Source organism: Ranitomeya imitator, chromosome 1 (genome assembly GCF_032444005.1).
Source record: "Ranitomeya imitator isolate aRanImi1 chromosome 1, aRanImi1.pri, whole genome shotgun sequence".
Taxonomy (NCBI): domain Eukaryota; kingdom Metazoa; phylum Chordata; class Amphibia; order Anura; family Dendrobatidae; genus Ranitomeya; species Ranitomeya imitator.
This window is the reverse complement of record NC_091282.1, coordinates 1,024,700,564-1,024,725,690: the sequence shown is the minus strand read 5'-3', so window position 1 is coordinate 1,024,725,690 and position 25,127 is coordinate 1,024,700,564. Positions and strand designations below refer to the sequence as shown.

Below are 25,127 nucleotides of genomic sequence, written 5' to 3'. Positions count from 1 at the left end.
GTGTGAGATCCGCTACTTATAGACAGAGAGGAGGCCCAACCTGGGGTGGGAACTTTGCTCTGAGGCAGTGCAGCAGGGGGGGGGTCCTGGGCAGTGAGCATAATGTGGGTTGCTGCAGGCCTGCCTGAGGGAAGCTTGCGGTTATAAGACGAACACACAAAGTGTTTCACTAAAGCACAGGAAGTAGGTAAAAAGTAGGAGGCCGGGAGTGACCTCCCTTAAAATTAGACCGAACAGGCCCCTGAGGAAAATGTCAGAAGGTTAGGGGACAGGGGGCAGGGCAGAGTTAGTCTGCAGTGCAGGGCTACTCACGGCAGACGCTGCGGTTTCCAGATGGAAGGCTGCATGGCTTGGAAGATGCTCCTCAGGAACGATAGCCCCTAGGAGACCAGGCAGTCACATCTGGGGCACCCTTTTGTCCGAAACTTGCTGCATGCGAGGACGCCGGTAATTCGCAGTCATAAGCTGCGAAGAAAACGTTCCTGGCACTGAACTGTGGCTGCATGGGGAGTGGTGGGCGGGGCTAACCGCCAGGCCATGAGCACCAAGATGGCGCCGGTGGGCAGAGCTCACCGATGAATGTCAGGCAGCAGAGAAGCCCCCCGAGGGAAAGAAAGTGGGAGGAGTCGCGGCACCGGAAGTAGGCCCCGGTAGAAGCCGGGGCCTAAATTTCAGGCCGGTGGCTGCCGAGAAGGGTCGCGGCGGTGGGAGAAGCGCGGACGCCGTGAAAAAGCGGCGCGGCCGCCGCGACAGAAAGGCACAGTGCGGCTGGAGGTGAAAGCGGCGCGGCTGAGCTGCGCCGTGTCAGGAAGGGATAGTGCGGCCGCAGGGGGAAGCGGCGCGGCTGCCAGCACGGCCGCCGCACCAGAACACAGTGCGGCCTGGGGAAAACAGCAGCACGGTCACCTGCGAGGCCACAGCGCCGGAGAACAGCGCGGCCGCCGAAGGAAGCAGCGCAGCCGCCATGCGAACGGAGCGACAACCCCCGCCCCACGTGTCCCCGGCGGCCGATACACAATGGAAGGGATGGGAAAACGCTGACCAGGCCAAGGCAGCCTGGAAAAAAATAAATAAATAAATCCCAAGGGACCCCCAAACGACCACCCCGGAAATGAGGAGGGACCTAGAGGCACTTTGAGGGTTGGAATACTCACCTAAAACATCCCACGCCGTCCTTACTAACCTCAATCCGGGGAAAATATCAGAAGTCCAGGGAGCTGATGGACGTCCTCATCTCCTCCAACCGACAGACTCTGGTGGGCGAGTGGGTGGGGGACGGATGCAGGCTTCTAAGCACGCTTGTGTGCTAGGATCTTGGTCCTGCTGTGGGATTTATGAGGTTACGGGGTGGCAGTACACGCCGTACTCATAGTCCGTGTTGTGGGACTACAGGTGTGACTGTTCACCCTGTATCCCTCTGGAAAACCTGAAAGAAAACGACGAACATTGAGGTAGATAAGGGTCTAATGAAAGACCCGTGTCCACCTCCTACTGACACTAAGCTAAACTGAATATCCTACTTCCTGTCGGTGGGGTGTACACTGCAGAGGAGGAGCTAACTTATTTGCATAGTGTCCAGGGATTCAAAACCAGGGATTCAAGCTTCAGGAGGCTAATTTGCATATTCCAGGTGCCTTCTGGGAGAAGCGAAGTCTCCCTAAGCTAGAAGATCGTTGGGTACAGCCGGGACCAGCTGCTTCGAAAGCATCACCAAACCAGGGATTCAAGCTTCAGGAGGCTAATTTGCATATTCCAGGTGCCTTCTGGGAGAAGCGAAGAGTCTCCCTAAGCAAGAAGATCGTTGGGTACAGCCGGGACCAGCTGCTTGGAAAGCATCACCATTTTTGCCTGTAGGACATTATTGCAAGAGAGCTTGGCTGAGTAGATTACACAAGAAGGAAAACACACAGCAAGTCAGCAGGATCTAGGAGCAACATGGCAGATGTGACAACCTACATGGTGAGCTGCAGCATGTGCTACATGTTCACAGATCGACCAGAAGAAGAATCCAATTTCACCTGTCAGAAGTGTAGACTAGTGGCCCTTTTAGAAGAAAAGGTGCGGGGTCTGGAAGAAAGAATAGCAACTTTGAAACTCATCAAAGAGAATGAAGACTTTCTAGACAGAACAGAAGCATCTCTACTGGTCACAGAAGGTGCAAAAAGTGTCAGAGAACCTCCAAAAGCAGATGAGTGGAAGCATGTGACCAAAAGAAGCAAGAAGACCATGGAGAAATCACCAACCACACAACTGAAGAACCGATATCAAATCTTTGTAGAGGATGAAGATGGCACACCTAAGAATGAAGCAATACCAGCAAGCAAAAAAGAAAAGGGCACACAGCAACAAGTGACAGCAAAAAGTACAGCCAAGAAGGAACGAAGAGTGGTGGTGGTGGGAGACTCACTACTGAGAGGCACCGAAGCAGCCATCTGCAGACCGGACATAACTGCAAGAGAAGTATGCTGCCTTCCAGGTGCGATGATCAAGGATGTGACCGATAGGATACCAAAGCTCTTCAGCTCCAAGGACGTCCACCCATTTCTTCTGATACATGTTGGCACCAATGACACGGCAAGGAAGGACCTACCGACAATCTGCAAGGACTTTGAAGAGTTGGGGAAGAAAGTAAAGGAACTGGATGCACAGGTAGTTTTTTCTTCTATCCTTCCAGTAGACGGGCATGGCACCAGGAGATGGAACAGGATCCTTGATGCAAACAACTGGCTAAGACGATGGTGCAGACAACAAGGATTTGGATTCCTGGACCACGGTGTGAATTACTGGTATGATGGACTCCTCGCCAGAGACGGACTACACCTCAACAAACCTGGGAAACACACATTCGCCAGAAGACTCGCTACACTCATCAGGAGGGCGTTAAACTAGAAGAAGAGGGGACGGGAAGAAAAACATTAGACTCGAACAAAGACGACCCAGGAAAACATACTCAGAAGGGAGGTAAGAACATTTCTAAAACAATCCACAGTGAGGAGATTGGAACAAAACAAAATCCTCTAAACTGCATGCTCGCAAACGCCAGAAGCCTGACAAACAAGATGGAAGAACTAGAAGCAGAAATATCTACAGGTAACTTTGACATAGTGGGAATAACCGAGACATGGTTAGATGAAAGCTATGACTGGGCAGTTAACTTACAGGGTTACAGTCTGTTTAGAAAGGATCGTAAAAATCGGAGAGGAGGAGGGGTTTGTCTCTATGTAAAGTCTTGTCTAAAGTCCACTTTAAGGGAGGATATTAGCGAAGGGAATGAGGATGTCGAGTCCATATGGGTTGAAATTCATGGAGGGAAAAATGGTAACAAAATTCTCATTGGGGTCTGTTACAAACCCCCAAATATAACAGAAAGCATGGAAAGTCTACTTCTAAAGCAGATAGATGAAGCTGCAACCCATAATGAGGTCCTGGTTATGGGGGACTTTAACTACCCGGATATTAACTGGGAAACAGAAACCTGTGAAACCCATAAAGGCAACAGGTTTCTGCTAATAACCAAGAAAAATTATCTTTCACAATTGGTGCAGAATCCAACCAGAGGAGCAGCACTTTTAGACCTAATACTATCTAATAGACCTGACAGAATAACAAATCTGCAGGTGGTTGGGCATTTAGGAAATAGCGACCACAATATTGTGCAGTTTCACCTGTCTTTCACTAGGGGGACTTGTCAGGGAGTCACAAAAACATTGAACTTTAGGAAGGCAAAGTTTGAACAGCTTAGAGATGCCCTTAATCTGGTAGACTGGGACAATATCCTCAGAAATGAGAATACAGATAATAAATGGGAAATGTTTAAGAACATCCTAAATAGGCAGTGTAAGCGGTTTATACCTTGTGGGAATAAAAGGACTAGAAATAGGAAAAACCCAATGTGGCTAAACAAAGAAGTAAGACAGGCAATTAACAGTAAAAAGAAAGCATTTGCACTACTAAAGCAGGATGGCACCATTGAAGCTCTAAAAAACTATAGGGAGAAAAATACTTTATCTAAAAAACTAATTAAAGCTGTCAAAAAGGAAACAGAGAAGCACATTGCTAAGGAGAGTAAAACTAATCCCAAACTGTTCTTCAACTATATCAATAGTAAAAGAATAAAAACTGAAAATGTAGGCCCCTTAAAAAATAGTGAGGAAAGAATGGTTGTAGATGACGAGGAAAAAGCTAACATATTAAACACCTTCTTCTCCACGGTATTCACGGTGGAAAATGAAATGCTAGGTGAAATCCCAAGAAACAATGAAAACCCTATATTAAGGGTCACCAATCTAACCCAAGAAGAGGTGCGAAACCGGCTAAATAAGATTAAAATAGATAAATCTCCGGGTCCGGATGGCATACACCCACGAGTACTAAGAGAACTAAGTAATGTAATAGATAAACCATTATTTCTTATTTTTAGTGACTCTATAGCGACAGGGTCTGTTCCGCAGGACTGGCGCATAGCAAATGTGGTGCCAATATTCAAAAAGGGCTCTAAAAGTGAACCTGGAAATTATAGGCCAGTAAGTCTAACCTCTATTGTTGGTAAAATATTTGAAGGGTTTCTGAGGGATGTTATTCTGGATTATCTCAATGAGAATAACTGTTTAACTCCATATCAGCATGGGTTTATGAGAAATCGCTCCTGTCAAACCAATCTAATCAGTTTTTATGAAGAGGTAAGCTATAGGCTGGACCACGGTGAGTCATTGGACGTGGTATATCTCGATTTTTCCAAAGCGTTTGATACCGTGCCGCACAAGAGGTTGGTACACAAAATGAGAATGCTTGGTCTGGGGGAAAATGTGTGTAAATGGGTTAGTAACTGGCTTAGTGATAGAAAGCAGAGGGTGGTTATAAATGGTATAGTCTCTAACTGGGTCGCTGTGACCAGTGGGGTACCGCAGGGGTCAGTATTGGGACCTGTTCTCTTCAACATATTCATTAATGATCTGGTAGAAGGTTTACACAGTAAAATATCGATATTTGCAGATGATACAAAACTATGTAAAGCAGTTAATACAAGAGAAGATAGTATTCTGCTACAGATGGATCTGGATAAGTTGGAAACTTGGGCTGAAAGGTGGCAGATGAGGTTTAACAATGATAAATGTAAGGTTATACACATGGGAAGAGGGAATCAATATCACCATTACACACTGAACGGGAAACCACTGGGTAAATCTGACAGGGAGAAGGACTTGGGGATCCTAGTTAATGATAAACTTACCTGGAGCAGCCAGTGCCAGGCAGCAGCTGCCAAGGCAAACAGGATCATGGGGTGCATTAAAAGAGGTCTGGATACACATGATGAGAGCATTATACTGCCTCTGTACAAATCCCTAGTTAGACCGCACATGGAGTACTGTGTCCAGGAAGGATATAATGGAACTAGAGAGAGTACAAAGGAGGGCAACAAAATTAATAAAGGGGATGGGAGAACTACAATACCCAGATAGATTAGCGAAATTAGGATTATTTAGTCTAGAAAAAAGACGACTGAGGGGCGATCTAATAACCATGTATAAGTATATAAGGGGACAATACAAATATCTCGCTGAGGATCTGTTTATACCAAGGAAGGTGACGGGCACAAGGGGGCATTCTTTGCGTCTGGAGGAGAGAAGGTTTTTCCACCAACATAGAAGAGGATTCTTTACTGTTAGGGCAGTGAGAATCTGGAATTGCTTGCCTGAGGAGGTAACATAGTTAGTAAGGCCGAAAAAAGACATTTGTCCATCCAGTTCAGCCTATATTCCATCATAATAAATCCCCAGATCTACGTCCTTCTACAGAACCTAATAATTGTATGATACAATATTGTTCTGCTCCAGGAAGACATCCAGGCCTCTCTTGAACCCCTCGACTGAGTTCGCCATCACCACCTCCTCAGGCAAGCAAGGTGGTGATGGCGAACTCAGTCGAACTCAGAACTATGTTACTATGTTACTATGTATGTTACTAGTGTCAGCCTCCTAGTGGCAGCAGCATACACCCATGGTTCCTGTGTCCCCAATGATATATATATATATATATATATATATCATATATATCTATATATCTATGACATATATATCTATCTATATCTATATCTATCTATATCTATCTATATCTATCTATCTATCTATATCTACACATATCCATTCACACATATACATTCACACACATACATACAGTTGTGGCCAAAAGTATTGACACCCCTGCAAGTCTGTGAGATAATACTCCGTTTCTTCCTGAAAATGATTGCAAACACAAATTTTTTGTTATTATCTTCATTTAATTTGTCTTAAATGAAAAAACACAAAATTGTCCTAAAGCCAAATTGGATATAATTCCACACCAAACATAAAAAAGGGGGTGGACAAAAGTATTGGCACTGTTAGAAAAATCATGTGATGCTTCTCTAATTTGTGTAATTAACAGCACCTGTAACTTACCTGTGGCACCTAACAGGTGTTGGCAATAACTAAAATTAAACTTGCATCCTGTTGACATGGATTAAAGTTAACTCAACCTCTGTCCTGTGTCCTTATATGTACCACATTGAGCATGGAGAAAAGAAAGAAGACCAAAGAACTGTCTGAGGACTTGAGAAACCAAATTGTGAGGAAGCATGAGCAATCTCAAGGCTACAAGTCCACCTCCAAAGACCTGAATGTTCCTGTGTCTACCGTGCGCAGTGTCATCAAGAAGTTTAAAGCCCATGGCACTGTGGCCAACCTCCCTAGATGCGGACGGAAAAGAAAAATTGACAAGAGATTTCAACGCAAGATTGTGCGGATGTTGGATAAAGAACCTCGACTAACATCGAAACAAGTTCAAGCTGCCCTGCGGTCGGAGGGTACAAGTGTCAACCTGTATTATCCGTCGGTGTCTGAATGAAAAGGGACTGTAAGCTAGGAGACCCAGGAAGACCCCACTTCTTACCCCGAGACATAAAAATGCCAGGCTGGAGTTTGCCAAAACTTACCTGAAAAAGCGTAAAACATTTTGGAAGAATGTTCTCTGGTCAGATGAGACAAAAGTAGAGCTTTTTGGGCAAAGGCATCAACATAGAGGTTACAGGGGAAAAAAAAAAAAGGCATTCAAAGAAAAGAACATGGTCCCTACAGTCAAACATGGCGGAGGTTCCCTGATGTTTTGGGGTTGCTTTGCCACTTCTGGCACTGGACTGCTTGACCGTGTGCATGGCATTATGAAGTCTGAAGACTACCAACAAATTTTGCAGCATAATGTAGGGCCCAGTGTGAGACAGCTGGGTCTCCCTCGGAGGTCATGAGTCTTCCAGCATGGCAATGACCCAAAACACTTCAAAAAGCACTTGAAAGTGGTTTGAGAGAAACCACTGGAGACTTCCAAGATGGCTAGCAATGAGTCCAGACCTGAATCCCATAGAACACCTATGGAGAGATCTAAAAATGGCAGTTTGGAGAAGGCACCCTTCAAATATCAGGGACCTGGAGCAGTTTGCCAAAGAAGAATGGTCTAAAATTCCAGCAGAGCATTGTAAGAAACTCATTGATGGTTACCAGAAGCGGTTGGTCGCAGTTATTTTGGCTAAAGGTTGTGCAACCAAGTATTAGGCTGAGGGTGCCAATACTTTTGTCTGGCCCATTTTGGGAGTTGTGTGAAATGATCAATATTTTGCTTTTTGCTTCATTCTCTTTTGTGTTTTTTCATTTAATACAAATTAAATGAAGATAATACCAAAGAATTTATGTTTGCAATCATTTTCAGGAAGAAAATGAGTTATCTGACAGAATTGCAGGGGTGTCAATACTTTTGGCCATGACTGCACTGTTAATACGCTATAAATTCAGAGGTTAATTCCTCAATTTTATTGCTGCTCTTGGGAGTTGCGCAATCCGACAATGAAGCACCTGGAGCAGAGAAGGTTGTGCACTCCTGCCTTAAGTGATCATATTTTTCAGTACTTAATGAATAATGATGAGCATGCTCGGGTGGTCTGAGTATTTGGATGTGCTCGGAGATTTAGTTTTCATCGCCACAGCTGCATGATTTGCGACTGCTAGACAGTCTGAATACATGTAGGGGTTGCCTGTTTGTTAAGAAATTTAAGTGTTCAGCCTGTTTAGCAGTTGGAAATTATGCAGCTGCGGCGATCAAAACAATCTCCGAGCACATCCAAATACTCGAAACCACCCGAGCGTGCTCATGGAAACCCGAGTAACGAGTATACTCAATCACTATTAATTATGTCTTTATATTATATGTACAATTTTTTTTTTTATTTACACTCCAGCAATCATTTAGGAATTCAGCAGACAAAACAAAAAAGTAATTTTCTGAACAATGAAAGTAAACAAATGTATACAAAAACTTTTTGTACAATTACAGAATACTAGCTAGCAATAAAGGAAATAAGCACACATTAACAATAACACATTTCACGAAGTCTATTTTATTACTTCAAATGTTAATGGTAAAAAAAATGTCCAGCACAGCTGTCTTATTTAAAAAAGGAGAGTTAACTACAATAAGTACATCCCTAGTATAAGAAACAGCTGAACCTGATGTCGTTGAATGACAGTCGATCAGTGTACAGTACATCTTATGAAGACCCGTAACGCAAAGAACTACTTCCGAAGCTTATTAAATACAGAATATACACTCAAAGTTTAAGCTTCTTTCTCCTTCCTCTGCCATCCGGTGCACCATCCATCTTCAGTTTTTGAGCCTGCAAAAAAAAAAAAAAAAAAGGTTTTGATTGAATACTATAATTAAACATGAACGTAAAATCGTAGCACCAGTCTCCTTTAGCGCTAAGTGACAGACACCGTAAAAGATGGCCAACTATTATAACAGACGCTTGCAACATTACAATTTGAAAATTTGACACAAGTGTCAAAAAACTCTGTACCGAGCAATAAGCATTACCAGGTGGGTACAAGCAGAGCACTTTGAGGCCATGTTCACACTTAACAATACTGATCAGTATTTGTAAGCCAAAACCAGGAAAGGAACAATCTGAGGAAAAGTATAATAGAAACAAGTCACCACTTCTGCATTTATCACCCACTCCTGGTTTTGGCTTACAAATATTGATGTAAAATACTGACCAAATACTTAATGTGGCCTTATTTGCAAGATGCCAGCTATCGGACTTGCACATCTAATGATTATAACCTGTCCACCTAACAGAAGAAGAGGAAAATTTGAAGTGTTACCAAAGAAAAAAAAAAAAAAAACAAAGCTGCGCTTTTTCATGAAAAAATTTGCTTTGTTAAAGGGAAAAAAACCCTTACAGAGGGTAGTTTTGGTCCACGTTTCTTTTTCTCAGCTTTTTCCTTCTCCTCCAATTCAAGGTTTTCCCTTTCAATCAAAGTGATCAGAGTATTACATCTTCTTTGTAGTTCCTAGATATGGAGACAATATATAAAGAGGATGTTTACAACTTCAAAAAGTTTAGACCTTTTATGCAGTGAAATAAGAGGACATCTTCTAGAGGCAAGCAGGTTTCTCAAATTTACTACCTTACTAGATAAAATGAGTATATCGGGAAATTACAAACATATTCATGACATAAAAAGGTGTAAGTTAGTGTCCTTCATCTTTTGGCATGCAGGTAACATGCTCGCACTATGCACCAAGTAGAAATTACAGCCTGACAATCTGCTCACCATCGCTGTCCTTGACTTCAGGAACCAGTCAAACCTGAACTGAGGAGAGTTCCTAATGCACTGCCGGAGTTCATCATACACATTTTCTTTATCAAAGCCAAGTTTGTGCAACATGCAGATAAGAAAACGGTCTTCTTCCTCAGTATAATTTTTCCCCTTGTTGGTGCCGTAAGATATTCTCAGCTGATGAAAAGATGCCTTGTATCGACCAATCTATATAAAAAAAACAAAAACAAAACAGTATTCTCGCCACTAAAAGAAAAACAATGCCCGAATGTCTGAAACCACAGAAGCAGGAAAATGTTCCAATTACCTTTGTGTCCAATGCTTTCTTTATGCTTATTCTCCTCTGTATCCTCGCTTCGCCCCTTTCAATCTGAGCCATGATTTTCTCAATGTCTTGAAGTTCATTACATCTTTCCCAAAACACAGCTTACAAATGGGAAAAAATAAAAAAAATTTTTTTTATTTTTACAGATTTAGAATACATATTCTATTTTCACATCTAATGTTATTCAGATTTCTGAAAGCCAGATAATGCCAATGTTAAAGCAATCATTAAGAAGTTACAAATCTTATTTTTTGTATCAAGATATTAAATATTGAGAAAGGTGTAAATTAAATGCTTACAAAGCCCGTGTATATGGGTAAAACTTTTTTTCCCATTAAAAATGGAGGCGAGGGGGGAGAGTAAAAGATGGACTGAGATACTAATTTTTTACAAGTAAAATAATTTTCTGCAGCTACCCTGACTGCAGAATGCCAACAAAGTAATAGACACAGTCAGGACTCTATTCGTGTCTGCTCGAGCAGTCACCACATTACTATTCTTATTAGAAGTGCATACTGGGGGTCATATGCTGGCAAGAAAGATTTCCGGCTTCTCAAGAGAACATTGAGAGAAGTAGGAAGAGCTAAAAGTCGACACGTGACCACCAGTAGGCACATTGCGTGACCATACATGCTAGCGACTGTGCAAAATCTTTACAGAATGCATATTACACAGTCTGGACTTCGCAAACTGAAGTCAGACTATATGCAGAAATGCAGGTTTACCCTGGATAACCCCCTTTAAGAAGGAGACAAGCTTCCCCTCAACCCACTCTCCAATGACTGTTGCAGTGGATTCTATATAAATTGCAGATGTCAAATATTGTTGAGGGAAAGAAGGGTAGCAGGAAGAGAAGTAACCCAATATTACATACTAAAAACTAATGGGATGATCTGACTTCTGGCTACAGGCCAAAGAGGAATGTCATTTTAGTGCAGTGGATTGGTCATACTTTGCTGCCCCTAGATAGGACAGTATATCCAAACAGGTCCACTTTTGGGGAAATAAGCTTTGGCTATAACATTTATCTCCTCCGCCTAAAATACGAGGAGAAGGAATATTTACCTGAATACTCCATTACATCATCTGGAGTCTTTCCTTCCACTTCACGGGCAATATTTTCAATGTCATCCCTTCCCCATTTTTCATTGGCTTTGATAAATTGATTGAAATCTCTTTTGTTCCAGTTAGTGAAACCCTGAAATAAAAAACAAAAAACACCACAGGTCTGTTATACAGCAATGAAACTGTTTGCATCCATTAAAAGGCAACAGTGCATATGGCACATGCAGTAATCATCCATTTTGCATAGGTGACCATCACTTCCTCACACCTGTGTTAGCAACTTTTCCTTTTCGTCTAGCTCTTCATCGTTAAGTTGCTCTGCTTCATCAATTTTTTAACTGTTCCTCCTTTTGTACCTGGGCTGCATTGGGCAAATCTGGATTGCGAGGTACCTGAGTAAGCACAACACAATATTACAAAGAACTTACATTTAATTTTTCACCAAAACACAAAGTGTAAATATATAAAGTGGTACCTTATACCCAATGGTTTTCCTATAATACAGAATTTCTTTTTCCAGCAATTCAAACAATCGTGGAGGAAAAAACTGGAAGTCCTGAACATTGGGCTGCTTTGGGGGCCTTGGAGCCTAAAAATGATAAACAAAATCAATAAAAAAAATTAATCAGGATATTTTTCCGCAAAGAGAGAAAAACACCAACTATTCCTACTCACTTTTGGTATTTTAGGCTCACTGACACGAAGCGCATCCCTAAAATAGGCGTCCACAGCATAGTTGGCTTTTCTTTCACGTTTTGGAGGTTCTGACATTGCAGGAACTGACATTTTTATTGATACAGTTCGGAATTCATCTAATGAAATGTTTTGAGCACTTTTTGTTGTATTTGTGGAGGTGCAGAGACCAAAAAACAAAAACTGCATTTCTGTGGCTATGCTCTGCTTTACAGTTTACTGTCAGCATTAATACCTTTATATTTTGATCAGACTTATGGATGCCTCAATATGAAATGTATACGTTTAATACTTTTAATGAGGGAAAAGGGTGGCAAAATTTCCATGTCTACCGGTAGACTTTTTTTTTTTTGGGTAGCACCATGTCGGATCATCTGAAGCATTTCATCCTTTCCAAGCTTATTTAGATTTTGATCCACCAGCCTTCCTGTTTAACATATGAAGAATATATAAAAATATAATATATATATATTTTTTTTTTAGCGGATGTTACTACCCCTGACTCAATTTTCACCATTTGATATATTACTGTGTATCATTAGTAGATGTGATCATCCATGATTTTCTAGATAGAACGGAGCTTTAAAATGGCCATTTCTCTCATCCACTTAAAGGGGTTTTCCCACAAACAAAAGTTCATTTTAAAAAATACATCTTAAAATAATAATAATTTCCACAATTTTGTTTAAATAAAATGTTCCCGTGCTGAGAATCTTATAAATGTCCCCCTGTTGTGCAGGAACATGGTCTGATCACAACTCCTGGGCAGGGGAGGAAGCAAAAGAGGATACAGACATTACAGAAGGGGATCACAGCGGATTCTGAGAGGTAAAACATTTCCTTGCCTGTTTTTAAACAAGGTTTTACTTCAAATAAAGAATCATTTGCAATCCACTATACTAATGTCTGTAGACAGCCCAGGAGCTGTGGTATGATCACACCTTGTTCCTGAACCTGCTCAGCAGGGGCACATTTATAAGATTCTCAGCACGGGAACATTTTATTTAAAACACATCCAGTTGTGGAATCTGTTATTCCAATATCTATTGATTAAAATGAACTTTTGTTTGTGGAAAACCCCCTTTAACGCACAGAGTTCTAGCACCACTTCAGTAAGTTATTTTTATTGCAGTGCTAAAGTGCTGCTTCCAAGTTTCCTGCCCCTGGTCTAATAATTACCAACAGCCACCTTTACCTCCTATCACCCCCGCTCTCAAATGTGTTGAGCAGTTTGTGACGTGCTGGACTGAGCCAGAAGTCACTTTTCAATGTAAGTCTATGAGAGCCTCCTTCTTACTCTGGCTTTTCTGTCAACTGCAGTTTTTCGAAGTGACATTTTTCTTGATACAGTTCGGAATTCATCTAATGAAATGTTTTGAGCACTTTTTGTTGTATTTGTGGAGGTGCAGAGACCAAAAAACAAAAACTGCATTTCTGTGGCTATGCTCTGCTTTACAGTTTACTGTCAGCATTAATACCTTTATATTTTGATCAGACTTATGGATGCCTCAATATGAAATGTATACGTTTAATACTTTTAATGAGGGAAAAGGGTGGCAAAATTTCCATGTCTACCGGTAGACTTTTTTTTTTTTTTTCTAAGTAAACTGCAATCACTTAATTGCTTTTACTATATTATTGTAGTCTACAGTGAATGGCGGTGGGTTCCTGGTTGCCACGACAACCCATCAGTACCCAGCTATCACACTGCAGGGGTAAGGGGTTGGAGGACAGGAGTGTAGGAGATTGGGCCTCTGAAGCCGACTCCTTCAAACCTCTTAAAAAGGTAACCAGTCATGTGAAGAGACACCATTAACCTGCAAATATGCTATGAGTACGTGCTGGCAACTAGCCCCACCCTACACCCGAAGAAGCTAATCACCATTATTCCTGGCAGCATTCGGGTTCATTTTGTAAAGATAGCAGCAGCGGTAGCCTAACCCCTGGGACTGACTGACAGCCGACCCCAAAGCTGAGCGGCTGTCGGTCGCTGTTACAGGCATTGCTCTCTATACAGAATGATGACACCCAAACACGGCCGGGATGCTTATAGTTTATTTCCTCCCACAGTGGGGGTTTAAGTGCCAGCACGGGTAAAAATTAGAACTCTACTAAACTGTGTATTAACCCCATATTTGCAGGTTAATAGCATTTCTTCACTTGACAGGTTCCCTTTAACCCCTTAAGCCCCAAGGGTGGTTTGCATGTTAATGACCGGGCCAATTTTTACAATTCTGACCACTGTCCCTTTATGAGGTTATAACTCTGGAACGCTTCAACGGATCCCGGTGATTCGGACATTGTTTTCTCGTGACATATTGGGATTCATGACAGTGGTAAAATTTCTTTGATACAGTTATATGAAAAAGTTTGAGCACCCCTATTAATCTTAAGCTTAATGTTTTATAAAAATTGTTTTTTTTTGCAACTGCTATTTCAGTTTCATATATCTAATAACTGTTGGACACAGTAATGTTTCTGCCTTGAAATGAGGTTTATTGTTCTAACAGAAAATGTGCAATTCGCATTCAAACAAAATTTGACAGGTGCATAAGTATGGGCACCCTTATCATTTCCTTGTTTTAAATACTCCTACCTACTTTTTACTGACTTACTAAAGCACTTTTTTTGGTTTTCTAACCTCATTGAGCTTTGAACTTCATAGCCAGGTGTATGCAATCATGAGAAAAGCTACTTAAAGTGGCCACTTGCAAGTTGTTCTCCTGTTTGAATCTCCTCTGAAGAGTGGCATCATGGGCTCCTCAAAACAACTGTCTAATGATCTGAAAACAAAGATTATTCAACATAGTTGTTCAGGGGAAGGATACAAAAAGCTGTCTCAGAGATTTAACCTGTCAATTTCCACTGTAAGGAACATAGTAAGGAAAACTAACATCAGAAAGGCAGAGAAGAAGAATGGTGAGATCAGTCAAGGACAATCCTCAGACCACCTCCAGAGAGCTGCAGCATCAACTGGCTGCAGATGGTGTCACTGTGCATCGGTCAACTATACAACGCACTTTGCACAAGGAAAAGCTGTATGGGAGAGTGATGCGAAAGAAGCCGTTTCTGCAAGCACGCCACAATAGAGTCGGCTGAGGTATGCAAAAGCACATTTGGAGAAGCCAATTTCTTTTTGGAAGAAGGTCCTGTGGACTGATGAAACCAAGATTGAGTGGTTTGGTCATACAAAAAGGTGTTATGCATGGCGGCCAAAAAACACATCATTCCAAGAAAAACACTCGCTACCCACAGTAAAATTTGGTGGAGGTTCCATCATGCTTTGAGGCTGGGTGGCCAATGCCGGCACCGGAAATCTTGTTAAAGTTGAGGGACGCATGGATTCCCCTTAGTATCAGCAGATTCTTGACAATAATGTTCATGAATCAGTGACAAAGTTGAAGTTACGCAGGGGATGGATCTTTCAGCAAGACAATGATCCAAAACCCCGCTCCAAATCTACACAGGCATTCATGCAGAGGAACAATTACACTGTTCTGGAATGGCCATCCCAGTCGCCAGACCTGAATATCAATGAACATCTGTGGGATCATTTGAAGAGGGCTGTCCATGCTCGGCGACCATCAAACTTAACTGAACTGGAATTGTTTTGTAAAGAGGAATGGTCAACAATACCTTCATCCAGGAACCAGGAACTCATTAAAAGCTACAGGAAGCGACTAGAGGCTGTTATTTTTGCAAAAGGAGGATCTACTAAATATTAATGTCACTTTTCTGGTGGGGTGCCCATACTTATGCACCAGTCAAATTTTGTTTGAATGCAGATTGCACATTTTCTGTTAAAACAATAAACCTCATTTCAAGGCAGAAACATTACTGTGTCCAACAGTTATTAGATATATGAAACCGAAATAGCTGTTACAAAAAAAACAATTTTTGTAAAACATTAAGATTAAGATTAATAGGGGTGCCCAAACTTTTTCATATAACTATATAAGAAAAAAAAACAAAACAGAAATTTGGCGAAAATTTTGAAAATTTCGCAATTTTCCAACTTTGAATTTTTATGCCCTTAAATCACAGAGATATGTCACACAAAATACTTAATAAGTAACATTCCCCACATGTCTACATCAGCACAATTTTGGAACCTATTTTTTTGTTAGGGAGTTACAAGGGTTAAAAGTTGACCAGCAATTTCTTATTTTTACAACACCATTTATTTTAGGGACCAATCACATCATTTGAAGTCATTTTGAGGAGTCTATATGATAGAAAATAACCAATTGTGACACCATTCTAAAAACTGTACCCCTCAATGTGCTCAAAACCACATTCAAGAAGTTTATTAACCCCTTCATGACCCAGCCTATTTTGATCTTAAAGACCTTGCCGTTTTTTGCAATTCTGACCAGTGTCCCTTTATGAGGTAATAACTCAGGAACGCTTCAATGGATCCTAGCGGTTCTGAGATTGTTTTTTCGTGACATATTGGGCTTCATGTTAGTGGTAAATTTAGGTCAATAAATTCTGTGTTTATTTGTGATAAAAATGGAAATTTGGCGAAAATTTTGAAAATTTTGCAATTTTCACATTTTGAATTTTTATTCTGTTAAACCAGAGAGTTATGTGACACAAAATAGTTAAGAAATAACATTTCCCACACGTCTACTTTACATCAGCACAATTTTGGAAACAAAATTTTTTTTTGCTAGGAAGTTATAAGGGTTAAAATTTGACCAGCGATTTCTCATTTTTACAACGAAATTTACAAAACCATTTTTTTAGGGACCACCTCACATTTGAAGTCAGTTTGATGGGTCTATATGGCTGAAAATACCCAAAAGTGACACCATTCTAAAAACTGCACCCCTCAAGGTGCACAAAACCGCATTCCAGAAGTTTATTAACCCTTCAGGTGCTTCACAGCAGCAGAAGCAACATGGAAGGAAAAAATGAACATTTAACTTTTTAGTCACAAAAATGATTTTTAGCAACAATTTTTTTATTTTCCCAATGGTAAAAGGAGAAACTGAACCTCGAAAGTTGTTGTCCAATTTGTCCTGAGTACGCTGATACCTCATATGTGGGGGTAAATCACTGTTTGGGCGCACGGCAGGGCTTGGAAGGGAAGGAGCGCCATTTGACTTTTTGAATGAAAAATTGGCTGCACTCTTTAGCGGACACCATGTCACATTTGGAGAGCCCCCGTGTGCCTAAAAATTGGAGCTCCCCCACAAGTGACCCCATTTTGGAAACTAGACGCCCCAAGGAACTTATCTAGATGCATAGTGAGCCCTTTAAACCCCCAGGTGCTTCACAAATTGATCCGTAAAAATGAAAAAGTACTTTTTTTCACAAAAAAATTCTTTTAGCCTCAATTTTTTCATTTTTACATGGGCAACAGGATAAAATGGATCCTAAAATTTGTTGGGCAATTTCTCCTGAGTACACCGATACCTCACATGTGGGGGTAAACCACTGTTTGGGCACATGTTAAGGCTCGGAAGGGAAGGAGCGCCATTTGACTTTTTGAATGAAAAATTATCTCCATCGTTAGCGGACACCATGTCGCGTTTGGAGAGACCCTGTGTGCCTAAACATTGGAGCTCCCCCACAGGTGACCCCATTTTGGAAACTGCACCCCCCAAGGAACTTATCTAGATGCCTAGTGAGCACTTTAAACCCTCAGGTGCTTCAAAACTTGATCCGTAAAAATGAAAAAGTACTTTTTTTTCACAAAAAATGTATTTTCGCCTCAATTTTTTCATTTTCACATGGGCAATAGGATAAAATGGATCCTAAAATTTGTTGAGCAATTTCTCCCGAGTACGCCAATACCTCATATGTGGGGGTAAACCACTGTTTGGGCACATGGCAGGGCTCGGAAGGGAAGGCGCGCCTTTTGACTTTTTGAATGGAAAATGAGCTCCAATTGTTAGCGGACACCATGTCGCGTTTGGAGAGCCCCTGTGTGCCTATGCATTGGAGCTCCCCCACAAGTGACCCCATTTTGGAAACTAGACCCCCCAAGGAACTTATCTAGATGCATACTGAGCACTTTAAACCCCCAGGTGCTTCACAGAAGTTTATAACGCAGAGCCATGAAAATAAAAAATAATTTTTCTTTCCTCAAAAATGATTTTTTAGCCTGGAATTTCCTATTTTGCCAATGGTAATAGGAGAAATTGGACCACAAATGTTGTTGTCCAGTTTGTACTGAGTACGCAGATACCCCATATGTGGAGGTAAACCACTGTTTGGGCGCACGGCAGGACTCAGAAGGGAAGGCACGCCATTTGGCTTTTTAAATGGAAAATTAGCTCCAATCACTAGCGGACACCATGTCGCGTTTGGAGAGCCTCTGTGTGTCTAAACATTAGAGATCCCCCACAAATGACCCCATTTTGGAAACTAGACCCCCAAAGGAACTAATCTAGATGTGTGGTGAGCACTTTGAACCCTCAAGTGCTTCACAGAAGTTTATAACGCAGAGCCATGAAAATAAAAAATAAAAATTTCTTTTCTCAAAAATGATTTTTTAGCCTGCAATTTTTTATTTTCCCAAGGGTAACAGGAGAAATTTGACCCCAAAAGTTGTTGTCCAGTTTCTCCTGAGTACGCTGATACCCCATATGTGGGGGTAAACCACTGTTTGGGCACATGCTGGGGCTCGGAAGTGAAGTAGTGACGTTTTGAAATGCAGACTTTGATGGAATGCTCTGCGGGCGTCACGTTGCGTTTGCAGAGCCCCTGATGTGGCTAAACAGTAGAAACCCCCCACAAGTGACCCCATTTTGGAAACTAGACCCCGAAAGGAACTTATCTAGATGTGAGGTGAGCACTTTGAACCCCCAAGTGCTTCACAGATGTTTATAACACAGAGCAGTGAAAATAATAAATACGTTTTCTTTCCTCAAAAATAATTTTTTAGCCCAGAATTTTTTAATTTTCCCAAGGGTAACAGGAGAAATTTGACCCCAATATTTGTTGTCCAGTTTCTCCTGAGTACGGTGATACCCCATATGTGGGGGTAAACTACTGTTTGGGCACACGTCGGGGCTCAGAAGGGAAGTAGTGACTTTTGAAATGCAGACTTTGATGGAATGGTCTGCAGACGTCACGTTGCATTTGCAGAGCCCCTGGTGTGCCTAAACAGTAGAAACCCCCCACAAGTGACCCCATTTTGTAAACTAGACCCCCCAAGGAACTTATCTAGATATGTGGTGAGCACTTTGAACCCCCAAGTGCTTCACAGACGTTTACAACGCAGAGCCGTGAAAATAAAAAATCATTTTTCTTTCCTCAAAAATGATGTTTTAGCAAGCAATTTTTTATTTTCTCAAGGGTAACAGGAGAAATTGGACCCCAGTAATTGTTGCGCAGTTTGTCCTGAGTATGCTGGTACCCCATATGTGGGGGTAAACCACTGTTTGGGCACACGTCGGGCTCGGAAGTGAGGGAGCACCATTTGACTTTTTGAATACAAGATTGGCTGGAATCAATGGTGGCGCCATGTTGCGTTTGGAGACCCCCTGATGTGCCTAAACAGTGGAAACCCCTCAATTCTAACTCCAACACACCCCTAACCCTTATCCCAACTGTAGCCGTAACCCTAATCACAACCCTAACCCCAACACACCCCTAACCACAACCCTAACCCCAACACACCCCTGACCCTAACCACAACCCTAATTCCAACCCTAACCCTAAGGCTATGTGCCAACGTTGCGGATTTGTATGAGATTTTTCAGCACCATTTTTGAAAAATCCGCGGGTAAAAGGCACTGCGTTTTACCTGCGGATTTACCACGGATTGCCAGTGTTTTTTGTGCGGATTTCACCTGTGGATTCCTATTGAGGAACAGGTGTAAAACTCTGCGGAATCCGCACAAAGAATTGACATGCTGCGGAAAAGCCAACGCAGCCTTTCCGCGTGGTATTTTCCGCACCATGGGCACAGCGGATTTGGTTTTCCATAGGTTTACATGGTACTGTAAACCTGATGGAACACTGCTGCGGATCCGCAGCCAAATCCGCACCGTGTGCACATAGCCTAATTCTAAAGGTATGTGCACACGCTGCGGAAAACGCTGCGGATCCGCAGCAGTTTCCCATGAGTTTACAGTTCAATGTAAACCTATGGGAAACAAAAATCGCTGTACACATGCTGCAGAAAAACTGCACGGAAACGCAGCGGTTTACATTCCGCAGCATGTCACTTCTTTCTGCGGATTCCGCAGCGGTTTTACAACTGCTCCAATAGAAAATCGCAGTTGTAAAACCGCAGTGAAATGCGCAGAAAAACCGCGGTAAATCCACGATAGATCCACAGCGGTTTAGCACTGCGGATTTATCAAATCCGCTGCGGAAAAATCCGCAGAGGACCAGAATACGTGTGCACATACCGAAACCCTAACCCTAACCCTAACCCTAGTTCTTACCCCAACCTTAGTGGGGAAAAAAAAAATTATTTATTTTATTATTGTCCCTACCTATGGGGGTGACAAAGTGGGGGGGTCATTTACTGTTTTTTTTAATTTGATCACCGTGATAGGTTTTATCACAGTGATCAAAATTCACTTTGGAACGAATCTGCCGGCCGGCAGATTCGGCGAGCGCACTGCGCCCGCCATTTTGGAAGATGGCGGCGCCCAGGAAAGAAGACAGACGGACCCCAGGAGGCTAGGTAAGTATAAGGGGGGGGGAATCAGGGCACGGGGGCGTCGGAGCACGGGGGGTGGATCGGAGCATGGGAGGGTGGATCGGAACACGGGGGGTGGATTGGAGCACGGGGTGGGAGATCGCTGTGCGGGGGGGTGGATCGGAGCACGGGGGTGATCGCTGTGCGGGGGGATCGGAGTGCGGGGGGGTTGGATTGGAGCACGGGGGTGGGATTGGAGCACAGGGGGAGCGGACAGGAGGACGGGGGTGCGGAGCACAGGACGGAGGGGAGCGGACCAGAGATCGGAGGGCTGGGGGGGCGATCGGTGGGGTGGGGTGGGGGCACATAAGTGTTTCCAGCCATGGCCGATGATATTGCAGCATCGGCCATGGCTGGATTGTAATATTTCACCAGTTTTTTATTATTATTATTATTATTATACATTTTTATAGCGCCATTTATTCCATGGCGCTTTACATGTGAATACGGGGCAAATATAGACAAATACATTAAACATGAGCAGATAACAAGGCACACGAGTACATAAGGAGGGAGGACTCTGCCCGCGAGGGCTCACAGTCTGCAGGGGGTGGGTGAGGATACACTAGGAGAGGGAAGAGCTGGCTGTACGGCTGTTCAGTAGGTTGAGGATCACTGCAGGCTGTAGGCTTGTCGGAAGAGATGAGTCTTCAGGTTCTTTTTGAAGGTTTCTATGGTAGGCGCAAGTCTGATGTGTTGGGGTAGAGAGTTCCAGAGTATGGGGGAAGCACGGGAGAAGTCTTGGATGCGGTTATGGGAAGAAGAGATGAGAGGGGAGTAGAGAAGGAGGTCTTGGGAGGATCGGAGGTCGCGTGTAGGTAGGTACCGGGAGACCATGTCACAGATGTATGGAGGAGACAGGTTGTGGATGGCTTTGTATGTCAGTGTGAGGGTTTTGAACTGGAGTCTCTGGGCGATAGGAAGCCAGTGAAGGGCTTGACACAGGGGAGAGGCTGGGGAATAGCGGGGGGACAGGTGGATTAGTCGGGCAGCAGAGTGTAGGATGGATTGGAGTGGTGCCAGAGTGATTTTTAGGTGAAATATTACAAATCGCTCTGATTGGCAGTTTCACTTTCAACAGCCAATCAGAGCGATCGTAGCCATGGGGGGGGGAAGCCACCCCCCCTGGGCTAAACTACCACTCCTCCTGTCCCTGCAGGCCGGGTGAAATTGGAGTTAACCCTTTCACCTGGCCTGCAGGGACACGATCTTTCTGTGACAGAGCATATGCGTCACAGGTCGGATTGGCACCGACTTTCATGACGCATACGCTGTGTCACAGGTCGGGAAGGGGTTAACCCTTCAGGTGTTTCACAGGAATTTTTGGAATGTTAAAAAATATATATATATATATATATATATATATATATATATATATATATAAACATTTAACTTTTTTTCACAAAAAATTTATTTCTGCTCCAATTTGTTTTATTTTACCAAAAGTAACTGGAGAAATTGGACCCCAAAAGTTGTTGTACAATTTGTCCTGAGTACGCCGATACCCCATAAGTGGGGGCAAACCACTGTTTGGGTGCATGGCAGAGCTTGCTATTTTATTGAACTTCCTTTCTACATATGTTTACATCACATATCAGACAGGAAACACAAGGGAGGGTATTTAAGGGGTGCTGTCATGATGGACTCCTGGAAACACTATTACCAGTAGGACTAATTCTTACTTTCCAGGACGTCCCTCCTGACAGCACCACCAGGAGAAATACCAAATAACTCCTATTTTAGGGTGGGATTACAGCTTGGAGGATTTTCCTCCCAAATGTAGTTTGTTGGTTTGCTATAACATCCAACTTATAATGCCTACAGAAGGTATTTGATCTAGATCTTCATTGGCACTAAGGCGTCTATTCCTGACTGGCTGTCTCCTGGATTTAGGGAGAAGAATCTTCTTGTCTTTGTATTCTTCCTTGAAGCAAATAGATCTACTTTCGGGATACCCCAGTGTTTGGTTAACTGAACGAAGATGTCGTGAGTTAAGGACCACTCTGTGGGACATAGCTTTTATCTGCTCAGGAAGTTGGCTACCTGATTTTCGGTGCCTTTCAGGTGAACTGCTGTTATTGATTTTACTGTGAGTTCTGCCCAGCAGAATATTGTGTTTGAGAGATCCTGTAAATGACGATGTTTTGGACCTCCCTGATGCAGTAAAAAGGCTACTGTTGTCGAATTGTCTGAGAAGATACGAACATGTTGGTCTTTTAGCTACTCTTGATATTTTTTTAAGGCTTCCCAAACTGCTCTGAGCTCTCTGTAGTTGGAAGACCTGTTGCGTATTGACACGGGCCAGATTCCTTGGGAGTAGTTTTCCTTCATATGTGCTCCGCAGCCCCTGAGGCTTGCATCCGTAGTGATGTTCATGCATGGAGATGTTCTCCAGGGTCTTCCTTTCTTGAGGTTTGTTGTCTTGATCCACCATGACAGTGAACTTTTGGTCTCCGTGGATAGGTGCACCCTGTTGTCCAGAGATGTGTCTTTGCCATCCCATAGAAAAAGAACTTCCTGCTGCAGAGGTCTTGAATGATATTGACTCCATCGAACGCTGGGAATTAACCCCAGCACCCTCATGGCTTTTCTTATAGAGGTGTGTTTTTTTTCTCTGTAAAATCTGAATCACTTTTTTAATGGATTCCTGTTTGTGTTGCGGGAGATATGAATGTTCCTGAGTTGAGTCTAGAATCACTCCGAGAAACAATTTCCTTGCTTCTGGTTTGAAATTTGATTTTTTTAGATTTATTAGCCATCCTAGACTCTTTAGGACTGACACATAGTTACATAGTTACATAGTTATTAAGGTTGAAGGAAGACGATAAGTCCATCTAGTTCAACCCATAGCCTAACCTAACATGCCCTAACATGTTGATCCAGAGGAAGGCAAAAAAAACCCATGTGGCAAAGAGTAAGCTCCACCTTGGGGAAAAAAATTCCTTCCCGACTCCTCATACGGCAATCAGACTAGTTCCCTGGATCAACGCCCTATCAAGGAATCTAGTGTATATACCCTGTAACATTATACTTTTCCAGAAATGTATCCAGTCCCCTCTTAAATTTAAGAAATGAATCACTCATTACAACATCATACGGCAGAGAGTTCCATAGTCTCACTGCTCTTACAGTAAAGAATCCACGTCTGTTATTATGCGTAAACCTTTTTTCCTCCAAACGTAGAGGATGCCCCCTTGTCCCTCTTTCAGGTCTATGATTAAAAAGATCATCAGAAAATTATTTGTACTGTCCCCTCATATATTTATACATTAACATAAGATCACCCCTTAGTCTTCGTTTTTCCAAACTAAATAGCCCCAAGTGTAATAACCTATCTTGGTATTGCAGACCCCCCAGTCCTCTAATAACCTTGGTCGCTCTTCTCTGCACCCGCTCCAGTTCAGCTATGTCTTTCTTATACACCGGAGACCAGAACTGTGCACAGTATTCTAAGTGTGGTCGAACTAGTGACTAGTATAGAGGTAAAATTATGTTCTCCTCATGAGCATCTATGCCTCTTTTAATGCATCCCATTATTTTATTTGCCATTGTAGCAGCTGCCTGACACTGGCCACTGAATATGAGTTTGTGATCCACCCATACACCCAGGTCTTTTTCATTGACGGTTTTGCCCAGAGTTTTAGAATTAAGCACATAATTATACATCTTATTACTTCTACCCAAGTGCATGACCTTACATTTATCCCCATTAAAGCTCATTTGCCATTTATCAGCCCAAACTTCCAGTTTACATAAATCATCCTGTAATATAAAATTGTCCTCGCCTGTATTGATTACCCTGCAGAGTTTAATGTCATCAGCAAATATTGAAATTCTAATCTGAATGCCCCCTACAAGGTCATTAATAAATATGTTAAAAAGAAGAGGGCCCAATACTGACCCCTGTGGTACCCCACTGCTAACCGCTACCCAGTTCGAGTGTGCTCCATTAATAACCACCCTTTGTGAGCCAGCTCTCAACCCACTTACACATATTTTCCCCTATCCCCATTATTCTCATTTTATGTATCAACCTTTTGTGTGACACCGTATCAAAAGCTTTTGAAAAGTCCATATACATTACACGGTTGTCATTAAATGATCTTCCATTTGTTGCGGGGAGTCTGCTATAAGCAGAATGTCGTCCAGATAAGGAACGATGAGTATTTATTTTTCTCTCAGAAAGGCCATCACTTCTGCTATAAGTTTGGTGAAGATCCTGGGAGCGGATGAGAGCCCGAAAGGTAGACACCTGAACTGGAAGTGTTGTTTGTGATCTCGGTTTTTTGTAGCAAATCTGAGATATTGTTGATGGGAGGCGTAGATGGGGACCTGGTAGTAAGCACTTTTTAGGTCTAGTGTGCTCATTACTGAGTTTTCCCTGATTAGAGGTATTACAGGTTTGAGAGACTCCATCTTGAACTGTTTGTATTTTACTCACCGGTTTAGTGGTTTCAGGTTTATGATCGTACGTTATTCTCCGCCTGGTTTCTTTACAGAGAACAGGCTTGAATAGTGTCCCCTGAATCTTTGAGAGTGGGGTACCGGGATAATGGCTTCTGACTGGAGAAGGTCCTGTATATCCTTTAGAAGTCTCTGGTGAACTGTCTGAGTTAGACAAAATCTCTTGGGGGGTAAGTGGCTGAATTCTATTCTGTACCTGTTTTCTTGCACTCAAGATCCACGAATTCTGAGTGATCTCTTGCCAGCCCTGAAAATAGTATTGGAGTCT

General features: G+C 42.5%; 1 pseudogene; it reads right to left on the bottom strand.

The window, feature by feature from the left end:
• Positions 1-8,404: 8,404 nt before the first annotated feature.
• On the bottom strand, positions 8,405-11,808 carry LOC138654875 (SWI/SNF-related matrix-associated actin-dependent regulator of chromatin subfamily A member 5-like; annotated as a pseudogene).
• Between the last annotated feature and the right edge of the window lie 13,319 nt (positions 11,809-25,127).